This window comes from Charadrius vociferus, unplaced genomic scaffold, assembly GCF_000708025.1.
Source record: "Charadrius vociferus isolate BGI_N301 unplaced genomic scaffold, ASM70802v2 scaffold134, whole genome shotgun sequence".
In the NCBI taxonomy this organism is placed as follows: Eukaryota; Metazoa; Chordata; class Aves; order Charadriiformes; family Charadriidae; genus Charadrius; species Charadrius vociferus.
The window spans coordinates 406,911-421,574 of NW_009648333.1; positions in this window are offsets into that span (position 1 = coordinate 406,911).

Sequence of the window (14,664 nt, forward strand, 5' to 3'; positions counted from 1 at the left end):
ACTGACCTTATTTTCCAGAGACCCACACATCAAGTTTCAGTTCATTTAATGCCAGGGTGAAAAAGCAAAACAAAGCAGGGTAATCCTATTATTCCTTTGGCAGCATGAATGAAGAAGTCTGGTATGTGCAGTTAACATTTTGATGTTGCTGAAAGCAGTGTCTCACACAGGCTTCCTTAGAGAGCCAAATAATTTTTTTGCAAGAATTTGTGCATCTCTCCTGGGTTTTCCCACACACCGCTATGAAATACATCCTAACAAACAAGAACCACAAAGATTAAATTCTGGTCCCTCATCTGCATAGTGGGACTCCTATGTGTATGAATACAATTTGAAAAGTCAGGGGAACTTGTACTCTTAAACCCCTAACAAACTGCTGGCATTCTCCCTCTGGATCAATGTACAGGAAAAGAATTTAAAATGTGGTAACTTCTTTGCTACAGGGAGAAACAATCAGCTTTACTGTATAATGAAAGCAAGCAGCAGGGGTGCAAAAGTGGATATACTTGGAAGCACTTTAAAAATGGAACCACAAACACTAATTTTAGATTGAAGAAATAGGTCACTCACTTAGCAATACAGAAAGTTCAAAGAAGCTGTAATGGACATGGTGGGGAATCAATTCTAGATTATTCACCTGCTAAAACCACTTACACCAAACATGTCAAGCGTATACAAGCATATCTTTACTATTTACCATCAGCTTTCTCAGTGACTTAAGTGATGGCCAAAATGGGTAGCTGATTGCAAGGCATTTCTACCCTTGTGGTCAAATCAGGGATTTATTTCTCTTGAATGAGGACTCTTATGATGTATTAGATCAGTTCTGTGTGACGATATTTTCAAAATATTTTTGTTAACTCGGCATCAATAAAGCTGGATTCAGATTGTCTTCGTGTTGCATGCACTGGGGCCTTAATGTCAGATAACTGGCAAGCTTAATAAATGCAACAGCATAGAGCAGATACATCCTCTCAATTTCCTAAAACAAGTAGTTTATGAAGGTGCCAGCCATTTGGCAACGGTGTGCTGAATCAACAGATGTGCTCTGCAGTCATCACCTATAAAAACTTACAGCCTTGATCACACAGAAGCGTTTTAATGTTTTAACCTCACTAGGAGAAAGAGGAATAACCCATATGGCTATAAGATATCTTCATTCAACAGAATGAAAAACGACAACAGTTCTTCCCCATGGGGGAAGAAAAAGATGGAAAAAAGAAAATGCATTTCAGAAGTCCTTCCTCTGTCAATGCCTACCACTCTTCCTTATTATCCCCTGCCATGGTGGAGGGAGCCAGACAGTAAAAGAAGGAAAGAGATATTTGTATCTTCATTACGGAGTCTGAGCATCAGTGCCCTTAAGCTGCTAGGGTCAGAATACTGAAAACTGAAGAAGGGCAAACAAAAAAATATTGACGGGATGGAGGAAAGGCTTTTTGCCTAGACACTAAGAAAGAGTAACCTGGCAAAGTACTGAGAAGACGACTGAGCGATGACCTGATTATGTAGCACACAAGTACCTTTTGCATAGAAAAATAAACCTGAGTACTAAAAAGTTCTTCAATGAGGAGGTGATCAAGAACCAATGACTAGAAGCTGTAATCAACCAAATTCAAAAGAGAAGCAAGGTATAAATTTTTACCATTGGAGTCACTGACCAGTGCACCAAACTGCCAAAGAAGGGGTGGATTTCCCATCTCTCAATGCATTCAGATGTGCTTCAGCCATATACAGGTTACTGTGTAAAGTACAGAAGCACCCAAGTTTAGATATGTTCTCCAATATACAGGAGATGAGACCAGATGATCTAATGATTTTTTCTGAGAGTTAATTATAAAGCTACTATGCTAACTTTCATGCAATTATCTCAGAAGAACTGCACAACAGCAACAGAAGAAATTTTTTAACTACACAAGCTCCTTGGATGATATGCCACATCAACCTTTCTAAAACTGTTTTAGCACAAGGAAAAGGTAAAAGCACTGATTGCTAAATAGCACAAAAAGGCTTCTCTGGACATAATGCTGACATCGAAAAGAAGGTATTAGAACCAGTAAAGTTGCAAAACAATATTTAATTGTAACTTGAAAGAATTTAGGAGTCAGTAACACACATTGATGTCACAGCAATTAATAGAGGAATGATAATCTATCTATGACTACAAGAAATCAAAACATCAGATAAAAGTCACCACCCGTGAAACAAGGCAAACATTCTTTGTAGAGCATACAACTGAAAAAGATTAGACAATGAAAGGGGAAGATTAATCTTTCATACAACATCATAAATTTAAGTGGAGGTGTGCTAGAAGGAATTTACCCCAAGGCATACGAATTGTACATGACGAATTATCTCAATGAGCTAAAATAAAGCAGAACATGTGTCACCAAGTAAAATGTCATCCAAGCTTTCAACAAAAGATCCCTTACAAGCCTTCTCACCTTCACATGATGCTGAAAGGAATCATCCTTTATCTTTCCTTCCTCCGAGACTATAACAAGCTCTTTCATCGGCAAAGGACCGAAGACAGACCATCTATTTTGGGAACAGCACTAAGTTTTCCCCTGATAAAGATGCTAAACTTGGGTTATTTTATTACTTAAAAAAACCCCAGGTAACTAATCCCCCTTTATGCAATTATTTTTTGCTGGGAACTGGAGGGAACAAGAGACTTTTATATGTGGCTGGCCAGTTATAAAGAAGAGAGAACCACTCTATACTATATGATGATTTTCACTTCTAAAATTACACTCTCACATCTGTATTCCTCATTAAAACATTCTTGGCTTAATAACTGTATTATTTGTAACACACCTCGAATGCATAAAATATTAACTATCAACTAAGCTTTGTAATCAGATCCTTAAGTTTATTAATGTTTTGTGACCCCATGTAAGATCTGGTAATAAGAGACTAGTATTTTTATATATCACGGAACACAATTCCTTGGCTCCACTGCATGCTCTTAGGCAGCCTGTTTGTATCAAAATCCTGTTCCAGAATTGCAGTGTGCTTCCTGCCTGCCTCCCGGTACTTGCAATTGTCTGATCTCACGTCAGCGGCTAACTTGTTCTGCCCAGCTCTGACCTCTTCGCTGTGAGTCACACCAGCTCTCCACCTTTTGCAAATACAGTCCTTCTACATACAATTTATCACAGAAAAAGGGGGGATGTGCTCCATTCTTTTCCTCATGACCTGAAGAAAGAAAAAAAAAAAGCTTGCCGTTTTATTTTATTTTACTGTACTTATTTTTCTGTATGTTCTGCCGTTTATCGTTACCTTGTTTTTCTTGGAATTTATAGAGTAACTGGTAAGACCACAGTAAGTGGTAAGGCTACGATGTCAAATACCTTCAAGTACTCTGAGAGAGTTACTTTTCATCTACTTAAAATGACTGTATTTTGGTTTGGCCATATTACTGCTCGCACAGTATTTAATTCACGGGGTTTACAAACAGCTGGAAGATACATTTGGTAAATATGCTGAAGCTCTCACTGATAAGAGCTGAGAAGGTATATATTATGGCCTCTAGGCTAAGAAAACTGATAGAGAGCATAATAAAGGACAGGATTAGTAAACATGGACAAATATGACGTACCATCAAACAGTCAATATAACCTTTCCAGTGTAAAGAGGCCCACAGAGGCAATCATAAACAGTACTATTGAAATTAAAACACTGCAGTCAGAGCCGGAATTACTATAATTTGGGAGCAAAGTGGAAGATGATCTCTGATGATTTAAGACAGAAATAAAAGCCCACCATTACCTTTTGACTTGAGCATCTATTTGAAATTGTAGGCAATGAAGCCACATTGAAAAATATTTCTAGTCTCTCATGATTTAAAAAATAGCATTCTCAGTTATAGTAATTATTGTAAATTGTTTCTTCTTTCATTATCTTCCCCAATCCCAGCCCTACAGCTGTGTATTATATTTTATACACCCTACTATCAAAAAAAGCAATCCTTATGGCTACAATCTGATTGTTTTGTTGTACCTGGAGCCTCTTGTGTATTTTAAATTATTGCAATGACTATACATTATTTCCCAATTCAGCAACACCTCTCCTGAGTAAATAGCATGCAGCTGGTGAGCTCTGGGAGAGAAAAATTATACTCTGCCTCTCTCCACCCTAATCATTACAAAACTGAATTCCTTTCTAGCATGAAGGCAAACAAGAAGTTTTGTCAATTTTCCATGTGCTGGATGCCCTCCAACGTGACTCCAATACAATGCTGACTAGCAAGATTGTCAAAGTGTACACATTGGTGATTTCTACTCCTTGGTATAAAGGAGTGCATAAAAATATTTATAATTCTAGTATTCAAAGAAACACTCACTCTATATGATACATAAATCAGAGTCACTGCAAATTTGTCATGGACTAAACCTGGCATCTTCACCATCAAAACTCTAAGCCCATTAACTCTTATCTTTCCTGGATCCAGACACTTGTAAAAGGTAGCCTGTCACACACACGATACATACAGTGGCTGAAGATTTCCTCTGCTAAGAACTATTTTTGCTGTGTTGCTGTCTTCTTGGAGATTGAAAGTTAGAAATCCTTGGGAGCAAAATACCCCACAATACAGCAGACAAGTAACAGAATCTTTCCATGTTACTTTAAAGAGAAACAAAACTGTATTCTGCTCCTTGTTACTGTTTTTCAGCCAACCGTAATAACTCAAAGCAAAATTGTCAAATATCTCTAACAAGCCATTAAGTTAATTTTGCTTCTGAGTTCAGTTTGAGAGAAGCGCGGCAGAACAAATGAAAATATTTATAAAATTTAAAATAAAAATGTAGAAAGAAAGCAAATGACTTGTTATGCCTCTGCAGGCATTCTGAAAAATGATAAAGGGCTAAAATAGCAAAAGCCATACACAAAGCATGAACAATTCACTGCCTCAAAGATAAAATGTTCGTTTTTATCTTACTGTCAGAGGCAGAAACCCTCTCTCATATACTCTTCCAGAATCTCCTAAAGCATCCAGAGTCCCCTAAAAAGGATTTGTTCTCTTGCCTTTCTACCTGCACCTAAGCCATCTTAGTACCCATGTTTTCTTATAACACTTGACCCTTTCAGCGATTATTTTCTTGCCAGCATGCCCCAAGTTTGGTTCTTCTGTATCATCTTACCCATCTCCAAATGACCTCCAAGTATCCTCTTCTAGCATCTAAAACATCCTGTACACTGGCCTCGTGTAGCATAACACCCTTGCAACCCTGTACACGAAGTCCTGTCCCAGAGAAACTACCAGGCACAGTGGCTGCGTGACCACAGTACCTGTCAACCCAGGGAGTGGAAATTTGCTTCAGTTAAAGCAAGAAGAGACTGCTGTCATCAGCTCATCATAAAGCTCCCGATCACTGCTTTTATAGGACTCTTTCTTCTCCTCCTTGGTCACTCTGTCCCCCTGGGTACCATCAGCACTCCAGGGGCAACTGGCACCTCAGCTGACTCATTACCAGGCACTTGAAAATGCTCCTGGTGCAAGTAGTTACTCCAAAATCTGTTTCTAAGCCTGCCTCTTCTAGGGACTGGACTCACTGAATCCTGCCTAGTCGTACAAAGTCCAATTCAATATCAATTAGGCATACAGTAGAATAATAAAGGGATAGTCAGTAGGGCAATACTGCTTACCTGTGACCAACCAACCAAGGGGAGCCTAAACATTCAAAATCAGTGAATCCCAGCCAAACTCAGAATTTTCTGTATTTGTTATGTAATGCATTTTCCTGTTGATTTCCATCTTCTATAATATTTGTACTTCATGCACACCCACCCTCCCACAGACTCCTGCATGTTTGGTTAGTATTTTGATTAACTACCTATATCCAACTCACCAGTCTATTATTTAACTTCCCATTATTTCAGTTTTACAGCTAAACTTTGTGAGTAAGACAGGCCAGGTAACTTTATACATTGATTTCTGCATCAAGTTTGTCTTCAGACTGGGTTAGAGGACAGAGGGGAAAAATAATAAGCACGTATTTGGGGTTTCTCTCTTAAAAAAAACCAAACCAGAGATATGCATAGATAGGACTGGGTGATTTTACCTGCAAAGATCTTTGTGAAATTTCTAGTTTTTTTCAATTGCTACTACCAGAAGTGCAGCGTGTTTCCTATCACCAGAGCAATATAAAGGGGGAACAAGGCAGAAATTATAACAGAGCCATTAAAAAAGCAAAGGAAGGGAATAACTAAACACAGGATAAAACTACAGGACAGTGTAAGAAAACAAGTATTTGTAGTTGAATAGGGATGAAAGATCACAAAAGGAACTACAGAAATATGGAGAAAATAAAGAGAAAAATAGCAGTACTTTAAAATAAATAAAAGCTATTCTGTCTGAAGTTAATGGATGTGTGATCCCAAGGGAACAGGGGAGGACACCGCACTAAATCAAAATTAATCCAAAGGCCAAGGGGCTGGCCTAAGTACCCAATGAAGGTGGTCTGGATTTTTTACTCAAGAGTTTTAAATTGTCGGGGTTATAGAACCAGCAAAAATAAGCTCAAAGATTTCTAAGGAAACTTCCTTTACAAAGCAACTTCCTCTGTTCAAACAAGGCTAAAAATAGGTCTGTAAAAAAGAATAATCTTGTATACAAATTGATACTAATTAAAACATTCCAAGGATCTGTTGTCCTCTATTATTGTAATTTAGATAGTTCAAGTCAATATTCCCTCACAGAACCTAAATCTGAATCACTGCAACACTGTAAACTCGGCGTTTTTATAATAGTAATTTTTAATCCCTTTTATTAACAATGCAAGAGAAGCTCTCTCCCATCATTGCTACCACACTTATAGCCCCATCCTCCTTTTACTGAAACAAATACCAGCACTCCCATTGGCTTCAGTGGACCAGGATCTAGTAGCTCTGCAAGGTCACAGATCTCTAGAGCACTACTGATGATCTTTTCTACCAGGCCTCCTCCTGGGCATTAAATTAAGTTTTCAGGACAAAAGAAAACCAACTGCCTGGCTGGGCAGCAAAGGCAAAACAGCAGGATATAAATGTGGGCTCTGCCAGGAGGAGTGCTGCCACAGTAAAGCGTGGCTCCAATTACAGCTTTCTCCAACTAATTGTCCCAGTTCAGATCATCCACTTAGCTTTTCTAGGGAAAAGAGCTGCACTGATTTTGATGGCTGATACAATACCCAAAGAGGGTTCCTAGACACAGCAACACTTTCAGAGTATAAAGCAATCCTCTCCACTCTTTCTTTATCATTCTAGGGGGCGGGGGGGAAAGCAGCTGATTTGGTACTTGAAAGCATCAGCATGTCTCCCTGGACTTCCAGCTGTAGCCTAATGAGTTGGCAAGTATATTTTTGCACTGCAACTTTTCTCAGGATAATTAACAAGATCCAAGATGAACTTTTCAATGCAGATTACGCTAAGCCAGTTCCTTTCCTCATCGAAAAGTCAGTGCTTAACCATGCACACAGATGTATTCACCTGGTGCCGTTCCTGTTGATTTTAACAGAGACATCGAGACCAGCAGGAGGTCCACAAGAGAACTGCTCACCCAGCCACATCCTGCTCAAGCCATACTGGTGGGTAACTTTGCTACTGTCTCACAATTCATTTGGTATGTAAGCAAATTATGAATTAATTTTCCAGTGTCATCCATCTGGTGCTTCTTACAAATGCTATTTTAATACAAAGCAACCCTTTAAAAATAGAAGCAAAACCAAAGAAACTAAGAAATGCTGAGCCAGCCACTGAAGGACACTACAGTGACATGCCAAAATAAGAGAAGGAGCTTTTGAGCAGGGACAGGCTCAGAACTAAGAAGTAAGCACTAAGGATCTTCCTGATGGGTTTTTTTCTGATGGTCTCACAAGACTACTGGAGCATGGGTACATCCCTTGTCCGCACAGCGCAAGTCCACCACTGTGTGACCACCACAACTTTGTGAGCATTGCTGAGCCACTAGAGTTTTCACCCTGATGTGGACATTTTGGACTTGCTCTGAGTGGGTCAGGAAATTCTTCTGGCGACTCTGCCAACAGCACTAGCACCTATAGCAGTGAAGGAGGAACCACAGCCTGAAAACTTAAAAGACTTACAATTGTGGTCAAAGTCCTTCCACAGCCAAGCATCACAACTTTTCTCTCACTGAACTATGTGAAAAAGTTCACACCATTTTAGAGGGTGGCAGGATCTAGTCGGAACCCAGTAGGAAACTTACTATTTGTGGACAAGGCTAACCAAGGTTACAGGTATGCTGAGGTGCGTCAGTTCAACACTGAATGGTGTTATCGGGGAAATACAGAAGAAGACAGAGACGCTTTTTTCAGTTTAATTAAGGCTTGTCAGTGTCAAATACAACTTTCAGAGAACAAAACCCCACACATTAAAACCCTCCACCGTTCCAGTACTGTTTCCCACCTTTCTTTTCATGGCCAGTCCCCAATATGTGAGCAAAGCGAGAGATTTCAGGCTTTAAGGCTATAAGGCTGATGTCAGTGATCAAAACTGAATTCCCCAAGGGAGCTAAATAAGACCCACCAAGATTAAAAAAAGCTATTTACTTATTCCCATGCAGGTGGCTTAACATTTCTTTTAGGCAAAACACTTGAAAAGGAGCTAATTATGCACATCCAGTCGTGGACCAAAAAAGCAGTCCAGCTATTTTAGAATTCATTTACTGATATTTGATACAGAACGTTATTGCCAAACTCCAGCTGTCAGCATTTGGTCACCCTTTTGTTAAAATGATGACATTTTTCTGAAAGAAATCTCTTGGAATATGAAAGCTAATTAAGAGATGTCAATGACACAGAACATTGTCCAAGAATAATACCCTCTTTCTGCAAAGTAAATGCTTCAGCTTCACTTTAATATTTATTTCTACTGTAGGAGACTCAGACAATGGTCCAGGGCAACAAAATTATTCTTATTGCACTGAATGACTAATGGCTATTTAATCACTTTGTTGGACATATGTTAATGCAAAAGGGTGGGCTATCCTCTGTAAAATCACTAACACATTGTACTTCAACCAGTTTATAGAGCAAACTGGGAGCCCTCTCCTGTGGTCTTCAGTAAAGCAAGAACTCTCCTTGACTTTAACAGGATTTTCTGCTTGAGTGGTAAGTAGAAGAGCCAGCTCTGAGGAAAATTTGCTTACTCTTCTGCTTTTGGTTAGTGTCTCTGGCACTACAGACTGCCCCACTGCTTGTATCGACATTCCTCTTCCCATTCCCCAGCAACAATTGCCCATTTCCTAAATTCGGCACCCCTGCAGCAGTACAGGTGATGCACTACTGCTGGAAGCAACACCTACTGAATCTGAAACCCCTGCCGAGAGCACTTCTGCACCAGCACTGAGAAGACAGCCACGCTGTGCTACACCAAGCAGGGCTACAGGCTTGTCTTGCAATGTTTTGGCAGGCCCGATTCTGAACAAGTGGCTACACACGAATGAGGAGCTGGCCTTCCAGGGTGCAGACTTCTGCAGGGAAGCGAGAATAAAGGGTACTCCCTGCAGATGGAAAATGGCAGAGGTGAGCATCTTGCATCAGCCTCTCCATGTGATTAGAACAGGGAAACCAACTTTGCTGTCAGTTACCCCACCCAAGAGATGTTTTGCGCTTAACTTTCCGGCTTCGTAACACAAAACTAATCATTTACTTTAAAAGACCAAGTATGGGAAAAGAATATGTTCCTATAACAAACTATGTAACCTATTCATAAACCAACTCTGCTTTTGTTAAAAGATTTATGGATCAAGGTTATGATTAATATGTTCAAATGTGCCAAAGCAACTTGAGAGCTCAAAGCAGATCCAACTTTAAAGCTCATCCAGTGAGGCTCAGGACTCAAACTAATGAGCAAATTACCATGGTGTAACAAAGCCACTGCACAGCAGCTGAGCTGTGGCAATGGTCCCCACACATGCTCTTAGCCCATGGGAACTGTGAGCAAACGTGATTTTGCTTAGTCTGTGTCCTGACCATGACAGTCTGTAAGAGAAAAAAGTTAAGCTGAGATACTTCAGAGCTGCCCTGAGCTAACCGTGAGCACCCAGGCAGTTACCGCAGATCAGGTGGCCTGCAAAACCTCCTTATTTTGAAGTAATTTTTTTGGACAGTCAATCATTCAGATATTTTTAGACATTTCATCTCTTTGCAAAAATAAGCAGAAAAAAATTCCCTTATTCACGCCTTTACAAAATGTACAGTTCCAAAACAAATAAAGTTTTTCCACCATACTAAGCCAGCAAGCGTAGCCCTGAACCATGAGCTATGAAGTTTTTTGAGACTTGTTTATTAAGAGTACAATTGTTTAGATTACAAAATACCTTACTAAATCCTTAAAACTGTAAAAATACACTATTCCTTAATGTTACTCTAACCACATACAAAACACAGAATTATACTGAAATTCTTTGGAATATTTTCATTATTTTTTTCTCCAGGGATGACATATGTTTCTAATAACTTGCCGCTGAGCAAACAGATTTAGCAGGGTAGCAGCATGCTGAGAAAGATAGCAGGATTTTCAATTTTCAGATGAAAGCAGCTCTACTCCCTGGCAGCCCTACTCCTAACCCCTTTAGGCCAGATCAAATTTTATCTGAAGCTAGCGGGTGCCTGTCTTTGACTTCAAGGGAAGTTGAATCAGGTTTTCTACATACCTGCAGTAAACAATTTGAAGCTTATCAATTAGAATATTTTTAATCAGTACTTATACCAGAGGGAATCTGTACCAATTAACAGGATTTCTGGGCTTGGTTATTTACATATGTTTAGCTAAAAGATGACCCAGTTTTTACCAGAGAATAACATCCATCTAATTCAGCAGACTCACAGACTAGTTTAGATTATCAAAAGGAAAGTGCCATGCAAATTATACAAGTCTAAAAGTCTCCCCTGCAACTACTAGCAACAGATTTTTAAATCTATGACATTAATTTGCACAAGGAAAACCTATGGTACTATTTCAAGAGATCAGGATTAGTTTGCAACACGCATCTCACCTTTGGCTCTACAGTTTTCCTGCAGAAAAGAAGGTATTTTTCATCTTTAGACACTTTTGTTCTAGGTACTAACTTGAAACTGAAGCATCCGACAATCTCCATGGCTCAAGAAAAGTGTACATATAAGAATATTTGTATATTTCATGGAGCTCTCCAATAAAAGCTTTGTCTCCTATTTTCAAATAGGGGTGCTTAATGACAGGTGCCATCTAATCAGTCTCACCTAGATATGAAAGTGATGAGCCCCTAACAACACCATAACCACTTGCATAGGAATTCTTGTTAAACTAAGGCCACTCACACCAGGAAGCTTTGTTTCACACTTGATTTAGTCCAACTATTTGAACAGCTAACCCCCAACTTTTCTTCACATCTTCATGTAATTTCATTCCAACTGCTGTTTTTTCCCTAAACTAATTTTTTAATGTATGAAAACTGACATAAACTATTTCAACTAGAGGTCTGTATTTAACAAAGACTTGACAAATAAAGCATTGCAGCTGCTTATATCATGCAAGTGATTGGTGCTACATTTTGGTACAGCTTTTCTGTTCTTTCTGATAAAAATCTTTTCTTTCCTAGGAGAGCTCAGTTCTTTGTATCTGACATTTGTCTAGCAGCTTTATAAAGTAAGAATAAAACTATATTTAGCTCCAGAAAGCCATGGTTTTTAATGCATGCAAAGCTGCAGAAGAATCAGAACTAATCTTAATGAGGAAAACTTTTATCAAATGTAATTCTATCTGTTCCCACCCAAATGGGACTAATTTGTTCCATTATCTGTAAAAGTACCAGCTAGACATTTTGACTAAAGCCTCTGAAGCATATTTGTTCAATTAATAACCATGCAAATGTATAACCACTCAATCATGCCAGAGGCTGCTCCCCAAACACCTTCAAATCTTTCATGAAAAGCCACATCAATCATCACTAAGGGACCTTTTTCTTGCCCCAGCCAATACCGTGGAGTAAGTGATGGGACAGAAACAGGAGGATAAGACCATACATCTCCACTGTACTGCTACTGAAGTCCAGCAGAAGTAAGACTAACACAGCTAACACAGACTGATCCTTCTCACATCCCTGGCTGTATTCCTTCACAATGAGGAGCTAAGGAGTCTTTCTTCAAACGAGGCTCCTTGGGAACTGGGGAAGCTAGCCATTGGTAAGTCAAGGCATACAAGCTGAAAGAGCTATTCTGGGAAAAGAATTCCTTTTTCTTTTCTTTTTTTTTTTTTTTTTTTTTTACCTGAATAAGGAGTGCAAGATTTGGCTCTGTGGTATAGCCTTGCAAAGTTTTCTTAGCTTCCACTGTACTTATAGAGGACCTGGGAGCATTTGGATCTTCCAAGAAGTACTCAGCATCTTGCAGAATCACGCGCCTCATTAACAACTAGATAGATCTTTACGTATTAATAAATTGAATCTATAACCTAGGAAGTTAAAACGGAAAGCATGCTTAACATCAAGTGTAATAGCATCTATGTAAATGCATGTATGCAAAGCACGTATGTAATAGCATGCGTGCAAAGCAGGCTCACGGGCTCTCTGATTTGCTTCCCAAGCAGCATATAGGCAGATGACATCAATTTTTCTATGTATAAATGTATCTGCCAAAATATTTTTGTATTTGTTGTGATGAGTAATCTGATAAATGTTCAAACACACAGAGTAAGAATCTGATACTTGGTACTGTCAGGGCACTGTACAATTTCTTCATTCATATGTGCTTATAAGAAGAGAAAGAGGATCTTGCTGCTTTCATTGTACTGGCCCTGTGAAGACTTGTGATGTTGTTAAGCCAAACTCTGCTATGACAAACTTCAGCAGAGACAAAATTTGGTCTTTAAGAACGTATGTCAAGTACCCAAAATATCTAGGAGGGAAAATTCTGAAACACGAACATAGACTTTGTTTTACTACACGTCTGTTATGCAAATGACATTCACACATCACTAACTCTGAAGTCTAAATATATGAAAGTAGAAAATGAGAAGTTAACAACAAAACAAGAAGTCAGTTAGAAACTAACTTTCTCTAAAACCAAATATCAACCTTTTGAAAGAAGGTACAATAGTTACAAAGCGATTAAAATTTTGAAATTGTTTTTATGCATACTACTTCTCTAACAACAAGAGTATTAATCTTATTTTTCCCCTTAGAACGAGGGAAGAACATGGGTTGCAGAATGCTGTCCATGTAACTGCGCTATGCACTTCGGACTTAATGGACTTGACGGTGGTTTGGGTGCTGCAAAACCATCACGATGCGCATGGTATAAGGAATTTCACAGAACCATGTTCATTATATTTATATCTATAGTCAGCAAAATAACATCCAGCTAGGCTAAAATAAGGTCCACCCAGAGCTACAGAATGACTGCTACCACCATCTCAGTTCTAAAGCAGACCTTCCTGGCTTATGGTCCTGAGTGTGTTGGGGACGTCCCTGCCTGCCAGAGAAGCACACGTGACAATACTTTGTGGAATGACCAATAACACATCCAGTACAGCTTTGCACTTGTTGCGCGCCTTATACAAAATAATCTTAAACCACTTAAAATACAGAACTCTATACCACTCTGGAGTTAGGCAAAAATTGTAGATCTTGTATTTTACAAAATGGGACAAAAAGAACCAAAGAGGCTGGACTCACCCACTTCAGTGGCACGGGAAGGAACAGCACTCAGGACTGAACTGACTAATGTACTGCTAACATTACAATCACGTTTATTTTGCCAACTGCTTCTACCGTTTCAAGCCACGCTGTCAGTGACAGGGTCACTTTTTCAAACCAATGATCAACAACAATAGCTTGACTTCTTTCATCTCGAGAGGTCACAAGAAGTAGACGGAATTATCAAGGATTTATTCTCTCTCACTGTATACAGGAAGAAATCAAAAGTTATGATTATCTTTTTTTTTTGCCTCATTTTGATATTTTTGAGCTGATGACTGCTTTAGGAAAGTAACAGAAATGAGTAAAGGTGGATAACACTTTAACAGCTAAGCATGTAAAGCCTCCCAAGATGTAACCCACTAATGCTTACTGCAGCATTAATAACCTATTAAGACCAAAAAAGTTAGATGTCCTCACCTCTAAAAACCGGAGATGGTTTTCAAGACTATCTATATGCATAGACATGGATGCTCAGCGACATTAACACCAACAAATCTATAATCTAAAACACAATCCTGAAGACAGACTAGACAAACAGGTGTTTGCCAGGAAACAAAAGTTTTTGATACAGGTCATGTGCCACATTCATGAACGAGCAGTGGTCAGCTGAGGCCTCAGAACCACAGGGCAGGACATCTGGGGAACCTGGCATAGTGACAGCTGTGGAGGAATGACCATGGACGGTATCTTGTCGTCTCCAAGGCCAATACATCCCTTCCCCACTGTAATCAACTACGCATCGCATCTTGGAGCTCACACGTGCAGAGTTCCTGGCAGGAATCCTATCTTTAATAAATTAATGGCAGTGTGACGCTGTGCTTTTCCTGAGATTGATCTTTCACAAGACACCGTTCAATTTCTCCCACTTCAGTTGCACGGGCTTTTCAAAAAGCGGGGAGCAGCCCGGGCGCACGTACCCTGGTGTCACCATGCAAATTCCACCTCCTTTAAAGAGAGAAAACTAAAAACCTTTGGCTCAAAGTATC